The sequence below is a fragment of the Schistocerca piceifrons genome, chromosome 7 (assembly GCF_021461385.2).
Source record: "Schistocerca piceifrons isolate TAMUIC-IGC-003096 chromosome 7, iqSchPice1.1, whole genome shotgun sequence".
NCBI classification, from domain to species: Eukaryota; Metazoa; Arthropoda; class Insecta; order Orthoptera; family Acrididae; genus Schistocerca; species Schistocerca piceifrons.
In genome coordinates this window covers 415,050,171-415,070,992 of record NC_060144.1, presented here as the reverse complement: position 1 = coordinate 415,070,992, position 20,822 = coordinate 415,050,171, and the positions used below count along the sequence as shown (strand labels likewise).

At 41.9% G+C, this 20,822-nt stretch overlaps 1 protein-coding gene and 1 non-coding gene across 2 annotated transcripts in view; both read right to left on the bottom strand.

The window, feature by feature from the left end:
- LOC124805329 (ras association domain-containing protein 10-like) overlaps positions 1–20,822 on the bottom strand; it is a 1,110,196-nt gene that overhangs the window by 887,479 nt on the left and 201,895 nt on the right. The gene's annotated exons all lie outside the window — the stretch shown is intronic.
- Positions 14,486–14,558, bottom strand: Trnat-agu. The gene has a single exon. It is a non-coding gene; the product is annotated as a tRNA-Thr (tRNA).

Here is a 20,822-nt window from a genome sequence, read left to right as displayed (position 1 = left end):
ATCCTGCAGGGCTGTCCATAAATCCGGAAAAGTACGAGGGGTTGGAGATCTCTACTGAACAGCACGTTGCGAGGCATCTCCGAGACGCTCAATAATGTTCATGTCTGGAGAGTTTGGTGCCCAGCGGAAGTGTTTAAACTCGGAAGAGTATTCCCGGAGCCACTGTGGACATATGGGGTGTCGCATTGTCCTGCTGGAATTGTCTAAGTCTGTCGGAATGCACAATGGACGTGATCAAAGGCGATGCTTACGTACGTGTCACCTGTCAAAGTCGTATCTAGTCGTCCCATATCACTCCAACTGCACACGCCCCACACCATTTAAGAGCCTCCACCATCTTGAACAGTCCCCCTCTGACATGCAGTGTCCATGGGTTCATGAGGTTGTCTCCATACCCATACACGTCTATCCGCTTTATACGATTTGAAACAAGACTCGTCCGACGAGGTAACATGTTTCCAGTAATCAACAGTCGAATGACGGCGTTGAAGGGTCCAGACGAGACGTAAAGCTTTGTTCTGTGCAGTCATCAAGGGTACACGAGTGGGCCTTTGACTCCGAAAGCCCATATCGACGATGTTTCGTTGAACTGTTTGCATGCTGACACTTGTTGATGGCTCAGAATTGAAATCTGCAGCAATTTGCGGAAGTGTTACACTTCTGTCACACATTGAACGATTCTCTTCAGTAGCCGTTGGTTCCATTCTTGTAGGATCTTTTCCGGCCGCCGCCATGTGGAATGCTCGTACGGAAAAATCCCCACGTCATCGCTACCTCTGAGATGCTGTCTCCGTCGCTTGTGCGTTAACTATACACCGCGTTCAAACTCACTTAAATCTTGACAGCCTGTCATTGTAGCAATGCTAACCGATCTAACAACTGCGTCAGACACTTGTTGCCTTATATAGGCGTTGCCGACTGTAGCGCCTTATTGTGCCTGTTTACACATCTCTGTATTTGAATAAACGTGTCTATACCAGTTTCTTTGGCACTTCAGTGTAGTGATACAATGGAAGTTATTTACTTGGAACTTGAGCTAACAACGTTTATTTAAATATGTTTTTAATTGATTGTTATTTTCAATTTTCTGTTTTATTTTTACATTGATATTACAAATGATTGCTCTTAACATCATTTACTACTACATACAAATATAGATTATTGTATATCACCATGATTATTGATTACATATGTGTTCAGAGTGTCCGGTTAGGAGGTAAAAAATTTGTGGCAATAAATTGAAATGAAGAAAACTGAAAGTTACATATGCAGAGATTGTTGCGACAGGCTCGGTCGCGCTGTCATGGGTATCCGAGGTCAGCTGTAGTCCGTTTGGTTTTCTCCCATGTAACCGAAGTGTTTGGAGGAGTTTCTTCAGTTGCTCGATCGGCTAGCGTGTTACATTCTCCCACCAGCAGTAAGTTGTTTCTGCTATAGTTACTGGTATGTTGACGCGTGCACGGTTTCGCAATGATTTTAGAGTATGTGTTCCTAGTCAATCATGTATCACGCGTTCGGAAATGGGTCTTGGCTCTGTCGTGTTCCTGCAATGACGTGTGGTTATTGATTAGAGATACGTATTGTGGTTGTTTCGTGACCTGCTAGGGTAGCCGAGAGCGCTAACGCGCTGCTTCCTGGACCCGGTAGGCGTGCCGGCCCCGAATCGAATCCGCCCGGCGGCTTAACTACGAGGGCCGATGTGCAAGCCAGCCTGGATGTGGTTATTAGGCGGTTTTCCACATCCCACTAGGTGAATACCGGGCTGGTCCCCATGTTCCGCCTCAGTTACACGGCGCGCAGACATCTGAACACATTCGCACTATTCCATGGATTACACGCGACGCAGACAGTTGGGGTACACTAATTCCGTCCCGGGGGGTACGGGCTGGCGATAGGAAGGGCATCTGGCCACCCATTAACATGCCAAATCCGATTAACTATGGCTGACCCTGCGTAACTGCGGGACAAGGCTCAAGCGATAGAATTGTGGTTGTTTCGTATGCAAACTGCGGGCGGGATTAGTCGTTAATATTTTTTAACATTTTTATGCAGCGACAAAACCAAACGGACTACAGCTGACCTCGGATACCCATGACAGCGCGACCGAACCTGTTGCAACAAACTTTGCGTATGTAACTTTCAGTTTTATTTGTCGGTTTGATGTCATCTAGCGAAATCTGTCTTGGATCGCTTAACGAGTTTCGACAGTGAGGTGCGGTTCCTAAGGGGACATTTACGTTCTCTGTTCGTGAAAGCGTCTGGAGATTTAGTCACTGATAGCTTATTTTCCGATGCTTGGTGCTGTCAGCTGTATATTGAGATCTTATTTCTGCAATCTGACTGTAACTCTTCATTGGATTTCTATAACAATGACTCAACCATTCCATAGTGAGTTACGCATGTGCGACGAAACCTGCACAGAGTTAGATATATGCAGGGTGCTCCTGGAAGTGGAAGTGATTTTGAAGTGTTTCCTAAACTGTCAACAGGCTTGATATCGCACGTACAAGTGTTTGGCGAGACCTGTGTCCGCGAAAGAATCTTGCTCATTGTCTGTTATTCGGCGAAAAAGGGTGCATTTAGCTACGTTATCGCCTTGTGCTGGTCTGTATTTTCCTGAAGTATTTTCGTGGTGTTTGGTATTAATTGTGCATGAGACACGCGGCTGTGTATAGATCAGTTTGAACTGCATTTTGTTGTGGTATGCTGGCTGGTTGATAGAAACGACGTCGATGCCCGTTACGTGAGGTGAACCTTTGGGATACTGCAGTTCTTTTAATTGTATGGACGGGCGCATCTTTTAGGTTGTTCTCTTGCATTGAGTCTCAGGAAAAACGGACATGAGTTCGTTGTCGAGGTTGCCCGCTTTCCTTGGGGCATCCTGAGCTCCCACAACAAAGTCACACAGCGAGGATGGATCGAAGTCTTTTAGTACTAAATTAGCCTAGAGCGTTGACTATTACGAAGGGTACCGCCGTATACTTCTGTAATAATGTCCATTTTGTTCAGGATAGTGCCTGTTTAGTTATAAAGAGATTAAGTCTCCTCTATAAACTGAAACTCACATGAAGCTGAGGGTACTGCCCATTACCAAAAGAGGGTTAACACCTGTTGGTTGTGTTGAAGCGCGGGATTAGCCGAGCAGTCTGGGGCGCTGCAGTCATGGACTGTGAGGCTGGTCCCGGCGGAGGTTCGAGTGCTCCCTCGGGCATGGGTGTGTGTGTTTGTCCTTAGGATAATTTAGGTTAGGTAGTGTGTAAGCTTAGGCACTGATGACCTTAGCAGTTAAGTCCCATAAGATTTCACATACATTTGAACATTTTTTTGAACCTGTTGGTTGAGTATTATGATAAATGCCTACTGGCATAGTTGTAAATGACGTTAACAGTGAACCTTCTAGCTTATGTAACATCAGTATAGTTAGAGAACGGCCGCCACTGTCTACTAATGTGCAGTGAATTTAAGTACTGACCGGGTACGTGAAAGTGTCTGTTATGTAAGTAGCTCTTTTGTTATAAATGTCTGTTACATAGCTAACTACGTGGTTGTCAACGTGGTTTCTTAATCGTAATTCGTAATGCCTCCCTATTTCATACTTTACGAGACCAAAAATTTTTAACTCACAACTGAATGATTAGTCAGTGATGTCTAGACAGTTGTTCGAGGTTCTAAAAAGTTGCCAGTCAGCTGTGTCCGTTGAAATGAGGTCACCCTTGTAACACAGGTCTCTGTTTCAGAGCTTCAGTTTTCCACAGGACGGGTACCCTCCCGCAGCTGAGGGGCGCGCGCCTTTGTTGCTACCGATGGCTGGTCGAGATGGCGGGAATCTCACATCTGGCTCCTAGCTCACTCGAAGTACGGCGGGTGTTGCAAATTGGCATCGGATCGGAAGACTTATTAATGAAGTTTGGATTGGGAAAAATAAAAAAAAAGTTGAAAAATAAATTACAACACTCAGTCGTAAACTACCCAGTGCTCCTCTCCCCAGCCACCTTCCTGAGCCCAGTGATATTTATTCTTTGTCGCTTGCCTAAATAAGTTTTAGGACACTAAGATATTTTGAAATCTGTGTCAAGTCTGAGAGCAACAGATATTTATTTGCTCTTAATGACTGACATAATTCACTTAAAATTAACACAGAGTTGTTCTTTAAAAGCTCGAATGAAATTGCAAAGTGACTCACACTGTGGCGAGGTACTAAATTATATGGAAGGCTGTACGTGGAAAACACAACAAGATCTCCTCAACTGGACAGCACTCAAATTCAAAGCTAATAAGACAGTAGGAATGTAAGTATGTGTTGTTGTATGAAATTTAGCCTAAATTTACCTCCTGCTCTATAAAAGGACCATGTATTACCAAAACTATATGCTAACAAACTGTTGTCTTACTTAAACTGACTACAAGACATCTTGATTATTATTTCGCCTAGAAATTTTGTATTTTTGTGCTTCTTGTGCTTGCTTTGTGAATGCGATTCCGAAGTACTGCCATGCAGTTTTTACGCAACGTATTCTGCATGTGCTGTATTGTCAAGCCTCACTGTAAGTCATCAATCTTATTTCCATTAAATTTTATCAAATTATATTTTCTATTTTAAACTATTTCTTTTCAGAACAACACAGGTTAAAGTACAGTGCACGTACAACGTGTGTTTGCATTTTTGCTAGTGGCAACGTGACTCGGCGTCCGATTAGCTTGCGGTCGGCATTAAATGTTAAGAAAGGTGTTCTACATTTTTTTAAAAATCGATGCACACGTCATCTTCAGTCGGGCAACTGTTTGCTCTGAACTGATGTTGCTGACCTGTCACTGGGGTTGTAGAAGCAGTCACTGGACGCCCATGTAGTAGCGTGATACGTCGATCATCCGTGGTAGCTTACCTGAAACAATAGGAAATAAAATTTAGGTACATGCCAGAGTGTACAGGCAAGTAGTTATACATAAAAAAAATCACCGTTACCGAGGTTCACTAAATTGTGTGTTACTTTTTGAAGGACTTTCGTACCATAAGGAACCTTTTTGGACACACAATGTGGCAGAGTGATTTATTCTGGGAGAACGCACATACTATGACTGTTTTCCCTGCAGTATTCTTCCTCTCAGTGATGCCAGTTCTTTTAATATAAAATTTGTGGTGTTAGCAAGATTGGGAAAGATAGACTGTTGGGCTGAATTATTACGCAGAGATTACTAGAGGTCATCAAATATATTAATGGCTCTAAGCACTATGGGACTTAACATCTGAGGTCATCAGTCCCCTAGACTTACAACTACTTAAACCTAAGTAACCTAAGGACATCACACACATCACATCCATGCCCGGGGAAGGATTGAAACGTCCCCTTTGAAAAATTAGTGAATTACTGTGCTGGTAAATCTCTTACATTATTTGATTTTCAAACAGCTGAGCAAAACTGAACGTACTCAGACATTTCGCTCTTTACCTATTCTGATCAACACTAAACTGACACACAATATTTTTTAGCGCAACACAATCTGACTTTCAATAATCCCTACAAAAGAATGGCCCTGACTAACATTAACCTATACCTTTCACAAATCACTTACCCCACAAAAATTTTTGCTACTCGAACTACTGCAATACAGCGAGCGCCACTACTGCCAGCTAAATAAAAGATTCAATCTACTGAAGGCACTAACTACTGATAGGCACAGTCAGCAAAAGAAAGATTTTGATAGAGAACAAACAGTGTATTTACCTTAATAGTGTTCAAAAGTCATATTATATACATCAGTTCATGACATCCAGTCTTACAAATGTACTGTCTCTGATGGACACACGTCCAGATCATCCGCTCTCAAAAATCCGTCATCTCACTTCCTCACATCCACCACTGCTGGCGGCTCACCTCCAACTGCGCAACGCTACGCGCTGTTAATGTCCAGCTGCCCAACACTACAATAGCCAACAACAATGCAAACCAGCCACAGACTGCACACAGCACAGCCAGTGATTTTCATACAGAGCGCTACGTGGCGTTACCAATAAAAAAAACCTATACAGCCTACTTACATAGCCCCCATGCTCCCCAAAAAAAATTTTACAAATTGTTTTGGGCAGTGGCCAATAATGATTTGATAAAATTTTTCATAATTACAACAACAAAGATATCAAATGCACACACTTATTGATACAATGTTGGTCAAAAGCTAAAATTTCTCACAGTCCATAAAGACAGTCCTGATCGTTCATCACAGTAAAATTGCAGTGTTTTTCTCAAAGTCTGAGCAGTAAAAGAAAATGCACATGGAAGTAGTGGATTTCCATGCAGTCTTCAAGAATAAGTGTTGTCCTTCCAACGGAAAGACATGCAGACATGCAGACAGGTAATGGGCCACAACAGCGCAAACCCACTGCAGAGCCACTCGAAGTTTTGAAGAATACTGGTAGGTAGGTCATCACAGAGCAGAGCCACTGTAGTCCTGGTAGAGATTATGGTATTGGTGGATCATCAAAGGTGTAGACCCACTGTAGTCCTTGTAGAGATAGCCAGCAGCCATCTGTTGCGACTGTGCAGGTGCAAAATCACCATCGAAGAGTCTTGTGGACACTATAGCAAGTCTATAAACCACCACTTGTGCACTCACAAAGTTTTTGGAGTTGACTTTAGAACCAGCAATGCTGTTATCCAGTCCCTTGCTGAATTATTAACACATGTGGAAACACTAACAGTCCTCCTTTTGTTTCACATATTGTGCATATAATATGACCAACAGAAATGTGTGCAGTGAGATGTATGCTTACAAGTTACCTAATTTGATGAACTGGTGTCCATTACAATTTTATAACATGAGAATACAATTACAAAGGTACAAAATACATCATTAAAGAACATAACAATACAGATAACATTTGTAGTAAAACAGGCTTTACAAAAGAATAGAAATAAACATGTACATCAGTTTTACAAGAATTATGACATAAGTACATACATAAAAGCTCAGAATAAATTTTGAAACATCAACTTCACACATGAGCATTAAAACAAATCAGAATAAATAATGTCTAAACATCTTTACAAAATAAAAAACATATTATCAGAAAAATTCTACAACGCAAATCTTATTAGCTAAACACACAAATTCACATAGCGTAATAACACAAAAGTACAGGCAGGGTTTGGTTTCAGTGTGACATTTGGTACTGCAGTCCAACCCAAAACTTCATTCTGTAGATCTTTCCTCTTATTTCAACAAGTGTTTCCAAAAAAAAAAAAAAAAAAAGAAAATCCTATCCAAGCATGCTTACTGTATTCTGTTCACACCCTCTTTCAAAAATAGTTTTTCTCCACTGTACACAACTTTTTTTTGGCCAAACCATTTTCTTATAGCTTCTCAATGCATTTCTTCCAATTCAACATAGTTAGTTTCTTATATAGTCTACCCCCTTTTAAGCTAACTTAAATCTACTGAGCTCAGATGCTAAACTAAGGGACGAGGCAATGCAGCAGCACAAAACAATTAATACAAACAGCAATGTAAAAATATGGAAATTGTCAAACCAAGCAGCAGCAAATCTAAATTAGCAGAGCAAATGCAACATTATAACTAATATGAGCCAATGTGCAGCAACAAGAAAAAATTATGTATGCAAGTCCTATGAAGGGAAATGTCTTTTTGTGCTCCTTCGTTTTTTTTAAGTAGATCATAAAGTTATTATTTACCGGATCTGTAGGCATAAAATATCTATATTAGTACATCTATAAAATTTTATTTTAACCAATGCTGCAGTGCAGCTAGAAACTAGATATTAAACGAAATGAGCAAATATATATATGAAGCAATATATGAAACGTCATTCACTAGGCAAATGGCGTCTCCAAAGGCAAAAAAATCTCTCAACTAAAAAGACAATAGATGTAAAAATGTTTCTCATCATTTCATTAGGCATTTTAGTAAATATCATAAATTAAGAGCTCCACAGTATAATCATATGTTTTCAAGTTTGAGCGTGTCGTATTTGCGATGCTTTCTACAAAGAAATATCAATAGCGAGGATAATGGCCTCCTTTTTTCTCCACCTGTGCCTCTGAAAGGCACACACTAACAACTTTTTTCCAGGCGACTGTCGCACAGCTGGGTGCCCACGACGCATTACGTGAAGGTCATTTAACTTTCTTACCGAAATATTTACGGCACCAGTTCGCACTACAGTGACAGTCTCATATAAAAATTTTCACAGGTCGAGAATTTGCGTTGCAAATGTGTTGAAACAAAATCCTATGAATATAAGAGTGTGCAAAAAATTTTTGCCTGCATTGTGATACATTCACGCATTTACACACATTTCATAACACTTAAAGTACGATTCTCAGCTTATTGATCATAAACATACCTCAACAGCATAACACACATCGTCATCGTAATAATAACATCATAACAGATAAATCACATCTCATAATTGTCACAGCTTCTTTCAATAATTTTAAGACCTTCAATAAAGTCATCTACCTCAAACGTACTTCAAAAATCATGGTCCCTTACCAAATACATCATTCAAAGCTCTCATAGTATCACAATGGTTCCGAAAAAATATGAACAGTTCACAAAGTACAGACAAAATACAATTTCATAAGTGTGAAGTTATCCAACTGTGTAATTACGTAAACATCTGTCACTGATGTAGTAAAATAAATGTTTGTCTCTCCCAGTTAAATGATCAGATATCTGTGTAATTTGTGTGTTAGAGAAATATGGTACTGATGTGTAAAGTTGTATAAGCAAATGCCATATTAGCTAGGGCTCCTTGTGCTTGCCAAACACATGGTACACAAAGTAAGCGTGTACCCCCCTGAGAATTAATGTAATTATACCCTCAGGTGTTACAGATTACAGCAATGGAATGAAATGTATCACGGAAAACTATCTTTGTACCTTCGTGATTCAAAAATCTTTAAAAGTAAATGTTTTATGTGCAAAATTAATCACTCTAATGCGTGTCCTGTAGCGCTAAATGTGCGTCTTGCTGTAAGATAATGCTGTGGAAGTGTCGTAGTTATCGTCCTCCGAAAGCTAAGTTCTGCAGAAGTCAATGTACTTACCTCATCGTAAACAAAAGTGAAATGCTTTGCATATAGATATCGTAGTTATTACGTACATTACCGTGATCGAGAAAGTACTATACTGTAATGTATTGTTGTGCTACGAAAAAGGCTGTCTCATTGTAGCTATACCACAAAAGTTACTACTAAAACATGTTTTACTTTCCAAAAGAATTCAGAAAAACTGTGCAGATATGAAGCAGATACAGCACAAAAACAACAATGAAAATTGTGTCACACATTAGTAGCGTTGTGGTATAATCGTGGAGCTGTCAAAGAAACGAAATACTAAGTCGTCTTTAATCTCACAGAAACTACTTCAAATAAGGAATGTCTTTTCAAGTAAACCAAAATGTTGCTTTGAAATCTCATTAGCAGTATATGTTCTAAGTATGTAAGCCTTATAGTCGTTACGTAATCGTGCAACTAACAAGCAAGAATGTACACACACAGTAACACTGTGTCCTCTGTTCACTATCACAATGCAGTGGTAATTACTGTCTAAATATGTTCCCTAGGTTCTAGACTGGATAGTTAACTTCAAAATATTGTTGCATGATAACAGTTTCTAAGTGTGACAACGTGTACTAGTAGTGTGAAGTGAAAAATTTTATAGCAAAGACTAAGTTAAAAAGACAGATTATGTCTCAAGAAACGGTTTTACATGTGAAATGTGGTGCAATCCTTTACCCTTTCTACTGCGCAAAGTTTCAACTTCAAAGTAATTATCATGTTGTATACGTCGGTAAGGAATGCTAAAATTTTTTTCAATGTTAGCGTCTGTTATTTTTCGCTGAGCCAGCCAGCACACGTGGCTGCCTGCAGTGCGAGTCATTGTCTGTCTCTTTGCTGGCGCACGTCGTTATTGGGATTAGGAGACCTAACTCCTACAAATTCACCTTGTCGAGAGGGCCCCGCCCTGTTTGAATCCCGCCAGTTCTGATGCAATTCAGGTCTGTCGTTATGATCATATCCTCTGTCATCATGTCTGTAGATTCCATAGTTTCTTTCTTGTCGGTCACGTGGTGGAGAATTTCTCCCTGAATCGTAACTGCGTACTGGACCGTTGCATCTGAAGTTATTCTGTCTCCCTTGATAATAATTATTTTGGTTCCCATATTGTCTATTTCTCTGATTGTCTCTGTGATAGTCATAACTGCAGAGAGGTGATCTTTTCCTGTAATTATTACTACTCTGCCAACGGTTGTCATATGGGTGGTGTCTGTTTTGGTCATGATTTACGTTGTAAGAATAGCCTTGTCATGTCCATTTATTATTTCTGTCATCTCGGAATTGTGACAGATGTGACCTACAATTGTCGTGCTCCTGTTTTTGCGTTCCGCGATTGCCAGTGTCAATTTCCAATTCTTGTAACAGTCCCTGAAAAGCTTCAATGTCATCTTTGCAACGTCCTGCCAAAATAATATGTCGTAAATGTTCAGGCAATTTAATTAAGCAAATGCAGATGAGTTCTGAGGAGCTGTAAGGGTTTGACAGGTACTGATTCTTGTGCAACAAGTCTTCAAAATATTTAACAAGACTGGAAAATTCAGATTGTTCGAAATGTTTCATCATTATGATGCTATGTTTTACTCGGTCTTGTGTAGCTTGAGACCAATATGCTGAGATAAAGGCATGATAAAATTCTCCTTCACTGTGACAATCGTGAATGACCGATCGCATTCTTTCAACTGGTTCATTCTCTAAGTAGCCACACATAAATTCTAATCTGTGCTATAATGACCAGTTGGGAGGAAAACAATGAGAGAATTGATGGAGCCACGTTTGTGGATGAATGTTGTTGCCAGAATTCTTAAATGTTTTGAATTTACGTGTAGTAATGAACAGCTTATAGTCAAAAGCGAGTAGCATATCGGTGTGTTTTTCTGAACCAAGTTTCAGAGTGTCCATTTGTGTTGAAATCGTGTCGGCGAGTAGCATGTCGGTCATTGTTACGTCGTGTCGGCGGTTCCATCTCAAAATTCGGTGCACCTTGCCAATTTCTTTCATAATTTCCGAAATGCCCTGTGTTATTATTTTGTGGCTTTTCCGTATTTCTAACTCCCTCTTCCCGTGTTGGAGCGCGATTGTCCTCTCAAATATGTAATTTTTGTATTACTTGTGCCAACTGCTCTTCTACTTCCCGGATTTCTCTTTTGTGTTGCGTATTAATTTGATTCTGATTTTGTTTGAATTTCTTAATTTGTTCGTACTCATCTGTGTCAGTGATGGCTACAGGCATTGTGTCATTCAGATCATCATCTACCTTTGCAGATAAGTTAGTGAACTGATCTGAAAGTTCGGTTACTTTCTCCGATAGTGTACTTATTTCCTCAGTGTGTTTTTCTGAACCAAGTTTCAGAGTGTCCATTTGTGTTGAAATCGTATCTACTGTGTCCTTTAAGTTTTCCTGAGTTTTTGCAAGTTGCATAACCGAATCGGTAGATGCAACTGAGTCAATTTTAGCTTGCAAGGTCTCATGATTTTCATGAACAATAGTTTGCAGTTATTTTATGGCTGCTTCGTGATTCTGTAATGCATTTTCATGCCGTGAAAAAATAGGTTGGAAATGCTCACAAATTTGTGTTTTCACGTCATTACAGACTTTTTGACATTTCGATTCGATTTTATGTAACTCAGTAGTTAAATCTTCACGTGTTTGTTCAAGCGTATGTTCCACTGAGTCTAACTTTTGAAGCTTTTGTTCCATTGCGTCTAACTGTTGCTGTGTTTGTCTCTGGTGTTGTTCCATTGTGACTAACTTTTGAAGATTTTGTTCCATTGTGTCTAACTTTTGAAGATTTTGTTCCATTGTGTCTAACTTTTGTAGCCTTTGTCCCATTTGTTGCATTAATTGTAATAACAATGCACTGGTGTATGAAACATGTTCCTCAGTGCTTTTCGCCAGTGAACTTGCACCGGCAACATTCACATTTTGACAAGCAGAAAATGTGTCTTGACTTATTTGAGAAAACGGTGAGGACCCAAAATGTGAATCTGCGGTATTTGCAAGATTGTGTCGTTGCCGACCAATCGATCAATAATACTTCCCTGTTCACTAATTGTTTCACTGTCTACACCATTGTTTGCCGCCCACTCCATTTCCCTATGCACAATTACCAAATTACTATGTTGAACATTAGTTAATTCATTACACAGTGGCGCTAACACACTGCTTTCGTCTTCACTGTCATTTCTCAGTATACTTTAGAGCCTGGTACTACGTTTTTACACGCCATAACTGTCACAATATTTCACAAGATAACACAGAAAAGCACAGTTTGAAGAGCAAAAATAAGAAAACACATTAACATAGCACTGAAAATAATATCTAGTTAATCGCAAGCGCAGCTGCGAAATACTTGGTGCAAATCTACATGCATGCCACAACTGTTTTACTGTACAACAATGAAAGACTGCAACTACAAAGGAGATTCTCACTACAATTACGTGCTAGCAATAAACAAAAGCTACACTAATTACACAAACTACAAGAAAAAGTCAGAAGATTCCAGTGGGGTATCCTCGGCTAAAGGTCGACATATGAAACGTCCCCTTTGAAAAATTAGTGAATTACTGTGCTGAGTAAAACTGAACGTACTCAGACATTTCGCTCTTTACCTATTCTGATCAACACTAAACTGACACACAATATTTGTTTGCGCAACGCAATCTGACTTTCAAAAATCCCTACAAAAGAATGGCCCTGACTAACTTTAACCCATACCTTTCACAAATCACTTACCCCACAGAAATCTTCGTTACTCGAACTACTGCAATTCAGCGAGCGCCACTACTGCCAGCTAATTAAAAGATTCAAACTACTGAAGGCACTAACCACTGATAGGCACAGTTAGCAAAAGTAGGATTTTGATAGAGAACAAAGAATGTATTTACCTTAATATCGTTCAAAAGTCATATTATATATATATATATATCAGTTCATGACATCCAGTCTTACAAATGTACTGTCTCTGATGGACACACGTCCAGATCATCCGCTCTCAAAAATCCGCCATCTCACTTCCCCAGATCCACCACTGCTGGCGGCTCACCCCCAACTGCGCAACGCTACGCGCTGTTAACATCCAGCTGCCCAACACTACAATAGCCAACAACAATGCAAACCAGCCACAGACTGCACACAGCACAGCCAGTGATTTTCATACAGAGCGCTACGTGGCGTTACCAATTAAAAAACCTACACAGCCTACTTACAGGATTCGAACCTGCGACCGTAGCTGCAGCGCGGTTCTGAACTGAAGCGCCTAGAGCCGCTCGGCCACAGCGGACGGCACTAGAGGTCATCAGATAATTCAGATGGTAGGAGCAAAAATAATAGAAAAGGCAGGTGTTTAGTTTTAATATGTCAGAAGTTCCATTTTAAGAAAAGTGTATGTGTTCACTAGTACTTGCTTTCTGAAACACATTTTATCGCTTTGCTGCAGTCAATTAATAATTAGATTAATGCAAAGAAATTCAAACTTTCCCGTTCTGGCCCTGCAGGGCCAATCGGGACCGACCGTCCTCCGTGTCATCTCTGCCAATGGTGTCATGCGGATGCAGTATGGGCCAGCACACCGCACTCCCGGCCGTTGTATGCTCTCTTGGCTTTGGGGCCGTTGATTTTCACTCACGTAGCTACTCAATCGGCACCACGACACTGAGTCCATCCACTCCTCCCACCAAGAAAAACTCCTCCCAGTTTCGGAAGGACTATTCGGTTTAACGTCCCGTCGACATCGAGGTCATTGGAGACAAAAAATGGTTCAAATGGCTCTGAGCACTATGGGACTTAACATCTGAGGTCATCAGTGCCATAGAACTTAGAACTACTTAAACCTAACTAACCTCAGGACATCACACACATCCATGCCCGAGGCAGGATTCGAACCTGCGACCGTAGCGGTCGCGCGGTTCCAGACTGAAGCGCCTAGAACCGCTCGGCCACATCGGCCGGCTAGAGACAAAACACAAACTGCGATGGTGCAATGATGTGTAAGGAAACTGGGAAGGTGCTCTTTCAAAGTAACCATCCCGGCATTTGCCAGAGGCAATTTAGGGAAATCACGGAAAATATAAATCTGGATGGCCAGACGCAGGCTTGAACCGTCGTCCTCCCGAATGCTAGTCCAGACCCAGCGTGGTAACCACCGCGGCAACTTGCCAGGTGCCAGTTCGGAAGTCTAATGAGGCTCCTCGGTATAGCAGATAGACACGCTGACCACAGAGCTACGGAAGCGAAGAGCTAAATTAGTGAGAGTCAATTACATACATCCTATTTCGGTTGGACAAGACGCAGTATAGATATTGAATGCAATCGACTGGTACAGATGGTTTTCAGTTTCAAGACACAAAGAAATGACTGACATTAGCTGCTAGTGGGTACTGATTTGAATCAATGGGAAAAGTTGATAATTTGTGCCAGACCGAGATTCGAACCCAGGTTTCATGCATACTAGACAGATGCGCTGACCACTGCGCCATCTGGACACAGTGGTCACCGCAATTGCACGAAAACCCTAGCAAGCGTCCCGTGAGACCAAATTCTCAACTTTTCCACAGACTATTGATGTAGCGCCCCTTGCCCGTTATCTTCACTACTCGCGGCGTTTCGTTGCTTCTCGTAAGAGTTCTAGCGTTGTGTGCATCTGCACCGAAGTGATCAGTTGGTCGTCCTCATTTTAATCATACAGGGCGAAATATAAAAAACAAAAACCGACGAACTGCAGGGACGGATTCCTGACCATAAACAGAGGATAAAAGTTGCTATGAATATGTGCTCGGAAACTCATCGTGGCCACTGTAGGTGACACTGACGAATGACAGTTCCTCTGACCATGTGCAGTGCGTTCCGTGTGTCTTGCAGGCTGTGTGACTGACGCAGCGTACTGTAAGTAGCGTAATGGCCCGGTATTTACGACGCGAACGAGCAAGAGATAGTGTTTGTGTACCGCCAAGCAGATAAAAATGTAAATGTGTGGCTACGGCCTCGCGTCGGGTAGACCGTTCGCCGGGTGCAAGTCTTTCGATATGACGCCACTTCGGCGACTTGGGCGTCGATGGGGATGTAATGATTATGATTATGACAACACGACACACAGTCCCTGAGCGGAGAAAATCTCCGCCCCAGCCGGGAATCGAACCCTGGCCCTTAGGATTGACATTCTGTCGCGCTCACCACTTGTTTATTTTATTCATTTATTTATTTATTTATTCATTTTGTTCAGTATAGTTCGTTGCGTTTGGTCTGTGCGGACGTCACATGGCGTCAGTTCAAGTTTATCGTTGATTCCTTCACTCATTTTTTTTATTACAGAGGATACTCGGCTCTCTGACCGAACACGCTGAGCCACCATGCCGGCATGAATGATGATGATGAAATGATGAGGAGAACACAAACAACCACTCAGCTGCCGGGCGCGACGCCAAGCAGATGGAAACGTTCGAGAGGCATCTATACCAAAACAAGTACCCTCACAGACACCACCATATCATACAACATTCCAAGTCCTTTTTGGGCGTTTGTGTGATCATGGATCCTTAGAAACCGGTCCTCCAAATCTGATTTACGACTACGCACAGTCGGCCGCCTGCCTGCACGTTCATTTGTCTGAAAGGTTGCATGATCACACAGACGCCCAAAAAAGGCTTGAAATGGATGTGGTTGACGAGGGTACTTCTTTTGGTATAGCCGTGCTGCCTCTTGACAGTTTCCATCTGCTAGGCCGTACACAGACACCACCTCGGCTTGTTCCCTACATGAACATCGGACCATTCTGCTGCTTACAGTACACTTCGCCAGTCACACCACCTTTACACTCAAGGAACACACGGCACGTGGTCGGAGGAACTGTCATTCGTCAGCGCCATTTTCCTTGGCAACGACGCATCTTCGGACACATGTTCATAGACACTTTTTTCCTCCAGGAAATCCGCCCCTGCAGTTTGTCCGCTTTATTAATGTTCTCCACATATATGTAATCTGTTCATTCGGAAAGTCCGAAAGAACAGACATGACGGTTTTCCATTTACTAGCTTCAATTCGTGTCATGGGAACATGTACGGAACTGGCGATTTCAGGTGTTCCCCATTTTGCGGAGAGTGTATAATATTTATGGCTAATGGCTCATAAAATTGTCACTTCACCTAACAGTATTTTTCTGTTGTAAGCATTATTATTTACGATCCTAATTTCCTTACTGTCCGGCATTCCAAGGGTAACATACAAATAAGGACAGCTACTGATTTTTTTCTTCCGCACTGACGTTGCTAGCGTAGCTACTCTCTTTGTAGAGAAAAGCATTGTTTTAACAACACGACCTTCACATGTGGAGCTTAAAAAAGACAACCCTTTCCTTTACATTCCAGAAAAGGAATAACCTTATTACATGCTCCCCTCCCCACCCACCCCCTGCCCCCCTCCCCACTCTCCCTCTCTCGATTCCAAGCGCAATAAGCGCGCGACGTTACTTAACGTTCTCAGTTCTAATGGGGCAATAAAGACTGCCTCACCATCTAGTAGGGATATGGAACACTGCTAATACGTGGTGTCTCTCTCTCATCTCATCAAGCTGCAATGTTAGTGATGGAATAAATCGTCGACTCTCAGGATTTGTCATGAGTTGCGAAAGGTTGTAAACGACCAGAAGATACGTACCATCGTAAAGCATACAATGAACCTCTAGTTCATGAACCTCTTACGATAATGAGAGTTGCTGAGTATTAACAAGCAACACATCGATAAAAAGTACCGTTGAGGGCCTATAACTCCTTAAAAGCAACAGTCTTATTGATGAAAATGAGTGTTGTTTCAGACGTGTTTCAGCGCTCGATAAGCGTTAGTGTTGTAGACAACGCACACAACTCTCTTTGCTTCTCTTACAGTAGTTATACAAATGGCCGAGGTGCCTAAATCACCTCATACGATACCACATTGATGCCACAGAAAGGTTAAGGCCAATTGCTTCCTTGAAAATTTGGAAATTTGTGGTAAGTTCCTTTGGGGCCAAACTGCTGAGGTCATCGGTCCCTAGGCTTACACACTACTTAATCAAACTTAAACTAACTTACGCTAAGGACAACACACGTATCCATGCCAGCGGGAGGACTCGAACCTCTGACGGAGGGAGCCGCGCGAACCGTGGCAAGGCGCATACCCCAGTACTTCTGTAAGGCTTCAAAGTGAAAGCACAAGGACAGTACTTCGAAAGGATATTACCAGAAAAGTCTTAATACGGTTTAGGAAATTCATAAAATTGCCATTTTTGTTCGTCCAATGGAAACGATTTGTGTACTAACGATGCTGAACAAGTGTTGATACATTTACTGAACAAAGTCACTTGCCTGTCAGATATGCTTACTTAAGAAGTCAGCCATTTATATTGTTGATGGTAGTATTCTATAGACTGCGAGAATTCACTCCACTCTAAAGTAGTCACTTACTTTTGCATATTTAAGAATGTTTCGGTATCGAGAAAGTCATCGAGTTACATATGCAAAGCATCACATAGATGCCAAATACCAGTGCCTGCTAATAAGTCCCCACTTCATACAGCACAAGTGAAGTACATATTTCCCATTCTTGTCGCTAACACGTAGATGATGTAGGTAGCGTTAGCAGCAATCTTCGTGACATGCAATCCCATGTGTTAATTGATAACTGGTTCAGGCTGTACGATAGAGTCGAATTATAAAAAGTTCCACGTAGGCTGCCGGTCACTACTAATTGCTCCATGCAGCAATTCCCTTCTTACAACGACCACAGGCTGAATTACATTGCTACGTTCGCTTGCGACGTACGTAATTGGAACTGTCGGTATTCACACGTAATTATTGTAGAAATCGTCAACGAAACTAGAGCAGGATATGTTCATATTAGGTAACCTGTTCTTACGCAGTCGCGTAGACCAGCTCCAAGATATCGGACAAGCATAATAAAGTTACAAGACGTGCGATTCCTGCTGGAAAATCAAGGATTTTTTTAATTATCGTTCCAGCGTTTCAGGCTCTAAGTATGTCTGAATCCAGGGATGACATAGATCGCTGCAATTTGTTAATGACCACATGTGAATCGTCTACAGCATTAACATAAAACTATCCAAAAAAACTTAATCTTTGCTGTGTATGAAAACAGACCAAATATCTCACAGGTGAAAGATAATAATATACTCATACCTCAGAATTTGGAAACTGGGAAGACGTCTTAGAATACGCTTTAGATTTTCATAAAATATTAAATTTTTTCCCATATTCTATTTTCCTCTTTTCTCACACTAAATTAACGTCTGCACTGATACGATTTCACACTGCTACGCTACAGACAGAAATTACAGGAAAATAAGCGAGTCCGCAGCTCGTGGTCGTGCGGTAACGTTCTCGCTTACCGCGCCCGGGTTCCCGGGTTCGATTCCCGGCGGGGTCAGGGATTTTCTCTGCCTCGTGATGAGTGGGTGCTGTGTGATGTCCTTAGGTTAGTTAGGTGTAAGTAGTTCTAAGTTCTAGGGGACTGATGACCATAGCTGTTAAGTCCCATAGTGCTCAGAGCCATTTGAACCATTTTTGAAAATAAGCGAGTTTTAAAAGACAATAAAAGTGACTTATCGTATCACGAATTGTATTAGTCATTTCAAGAATGTGGGAAGTAAACTACCATACTTTTTGAGTTATCAATAAGAGATGTGACTGAAGCACTGACTTTTATTGTCTTTTAAGTACTCTCAGGCAGTGACCTCTTATATGTTCATTATCTTTTGATCATGACATCAGCGAGACGTGCAGGAAGCGAGTCAGTGTGATTAAGGAATGTACCAACAGAGATGTGGAGCCATGCCGACTCGGGCGCGGACAGCTCGATAAAGGCGGTCCCACAGATTCTCGATTGAGTTTAAATCTGGGCAGTCTGGTGGCCAAGAGAGTATAGTAATCACATAAACCAAGCACGTACACTGCGAGCTGTGTGACACGTTGCATTGTCATGATGGTAGATGCCATCGTGCAGAGGAAAAACAAACTGCATATAGAGGTGAATCTGGTACCCAAGGATAGACGCGTGCTTGTGCTGATCTACTGTGCCGTCCGGACTTACGAGATCACCCAGGGAGTGCCACGGAAACGTTACTCAGGCAATAATGCTCCCTCCTCCGGCCTGGACTCTACCGACGATAATTGCTGGGTTTTTGTTTTCAGATGTTTCACGCCTTACACACCAGCGATCATCTGTCCGATGGAGCACAAAAGGTGATTCATCCAAAAATGCCAACTGTCGTAGTTCAGTGGACGTCCAGTCACAATACTGGTGGGAAAATTCCAGCGAGGCAACAGCAGTGAGCATAGGTGCCTGAACCAGGTGACTGCTTTGTGGTATCATACACAGCAACGTTTCGCTGGACGTTCGTCCAGGAGACACTGATCGTAGCCCCTTGGCTCATATCTGAGGTCAGGTGCTCAGCAGTTACATTTATATTCGCCCATCGTAAACCCGTGTCGTCTATGAACCGTGGTGCACCATAGTAGCTTCAGGGTTAGCTTTTGGATAGCACCATTTTTCCAGCACCTCAACCATGGCGATATGCGAGTAGTTTACAAATTAGTTTTTTTTTCTGAAATGCTTCCACCCACCCTCGGACAGAAAACCAATGATCGTGCCCTTCTGGACGTCAAATACAGGGTGTTTCAAAAAAATATATTTATCACAAAGTATTATTTTGTCCAAACTATCGATCGGTGCGCCTCCGATCGGCTATTGGAGAAACAAATACATAGTCTGGTTTATGTTAATAAAAAAATGGCTCTGAGCACTATGGGACTCAACTGCTGAGGTCATTAGTCCCCTAGAACTTATAACTAGTTAAACCTAACCAACCTAAGGACATCACACACATCCATGCCCGAGGCAGGATTCGAACCTGCGACCGTATCGGTCTTGCAGTTCCAGACTGCAGCGCCTTTAACCGCACGGCCACTTCGGCTGGCTTATGTTAATAGCCGCGAGATGTCATTTGTCTTCTGTTTTGCTTGGTAACCGTCATATGTTTAAAATGGCTACCCCGCAGCAGAAATCATTTTGTGTTCTCGAGTTTGCGAAGTGCAATTCCGTGATTACAGTGCAAAGACGTTCCAGATTGAGGTGCCAAATTGATCCTCCAAATGGGTGGAACATTCGCAGATGGTATTGACAGTTTCTAGATACAGGATGTGTATGTAGAGGAAAGAGGCCTGACCGCCCTCGTGTTTCTGAAGAAAATGTTGCACGAATTCAAACTGCTTTCCAACGTAGTCCTTCAAAATCAACTGGTCTTGCCAGTCGGGAGTTACAACAATTTGGCGTGTTTTGAGACGTTTGCTTATGAAGCCGTATAAGTTACAGCCGTTACAAGCTCTACGTCCTCATGACAGACGCAAACGTGTGGCATTTTGTAACGAGATTCTTGATGCTATTGACAATGATAAAACTTTCGCACAACGCACCGTGTTCAGTGATGAAGCGAGCTTCCATGTCAGTGATCAGGTAAACTAACACAATGTTCGAATTTGGGACCTACAGAAGCCATATGCAGCCATTGAACATGTACGAGATTCGCCCAAAGTCAATGCGGTTTGTGCGGTATCCCGATCATCTGTTTACGGCCCATTCTTCTTTGATGGATACACGGTTAACAGTCAGCAGTATCTCACTATCTTACAAAACTGTTTGCTTCGGAGGCTGCACGAAGACAACTACATTTTTCAACAAGACGGGGCACCTCCTCATTGGAT